This window comes from Hypanus sabinus, unplaced genomic scaffold (genome assembly GCF_030144855.1).
Source record: "Hypanus sabinus isolate sHypSab1 unplaced genomic scaffold, sHypSab1.hap1 scaffold_375, whole genome shotgun sequence".
Lineage (NCBI taxonomy): Eukaryota > Metazoa > Chordata > Chondrichthyes > Myliobatiformes > Dasyatidae > Hypanus > Hypanus sabinus.
Genome location: NW_026781268.1, coordinates 325,102 through 326,024, shown reverse-complemented (window position 1 = coordinate 326,024; position 923 = coordinate 325,102). Strand labels below are relative to the sequence as shown.

At 47.1% G+C, this 923-nt stretch overlaps 1 non-coding gene across 1 annotated transcript; it reads left to right on the top strand.

The window, feature by feature from the left end:
• The first annotated feature begins 601 nt into the window (after nucleotides 1-601).
• Nucleotides 602-690, top strand: trnar-ucg (transfer RNA arginine (anticodon UCG)). Its single transcript is given in 2 exon segments — nucleotides 602-638; nucleotides 655-690. It is a non-coding gene; the product is annotated as a tRNA-Arg (tRNA).
• Nucleotides 691-923: the final 233 nt, after the last annotated feature.

Here is a 923-nt window from a genome sequence, read left to right as displayed (position 1 = left end):
CTCTCTCCTCCCCTCTCCTCCTCCTCTCTCTCTCTCTCTCTCTCTCTCTCTCTCTCTCTCTCTCTCTCTCTCTCTCTCTCTCTCTCTCTCTCTCTCTCTCTCTCTCTCTCTCTCTCTCTCTCTCTCTCTCTCTCTCTCTCTCTCTCCCATCACCCTTGTATCTCTCCATCTCTCTCTGTTTCTCCCTCCCTCTTCCGTTCCTCTTCTGGCTGGTAGACTTTTTGTGCTGGGTACCATTGACAACCGCTCCCCAGGCATTGTCAAATGAATGGCATCGACCTTGATCGTCCACTCACTCCTGGCCCTGCTTATTCAATCCTAATTGGGATTCCAATCCCAGAATATAAGGCCGCTGCTAAAGTCAGTGATGTGTACCTTTGAGAACTCCTTTCTGTGACAGAAAGGTCATTGAATTTAAGTGAAGAGCTCAAAACCAGAATGAATGTAGAGATATTGAAAACAATGGCTGAATGCTCACCTGGGATGAAAACACCGCGTGCCAGTACTTTTAGCTCAGTTGGGAGATCATTCTACAGGTGGGAAACTACTTGCAGCAGTCAACATGTTCCCCATTTTTCCCCTGATATTTCTCCTACAATAGGACCGTGTGGCCTAATGGATAAGGCGTCTGACTTCGGTACTGGTTTGGAAGTCATCAGAAGATTGCAGGTTCGAGTCCTGTCACGGTCGTTTTGCCAAACTGGCGGATTCGGTTCCATCCTGTCTCTCACTCCCTGCAGAATGGTTGTCTCAATTCCGCGTGGGGATTAATCGGAGTACACCACCCTCGGGGAAAATGTAATGTCTCGTCTTCGTTGTACGCAACCTATAATAGTATGTGTCCAGTCTTTGCAGTATTTCTGAAAGCAGTTCGTTAACAATTCGTAAACAACTCATAAACAATTCCTTGGAGGCTTCTCAGT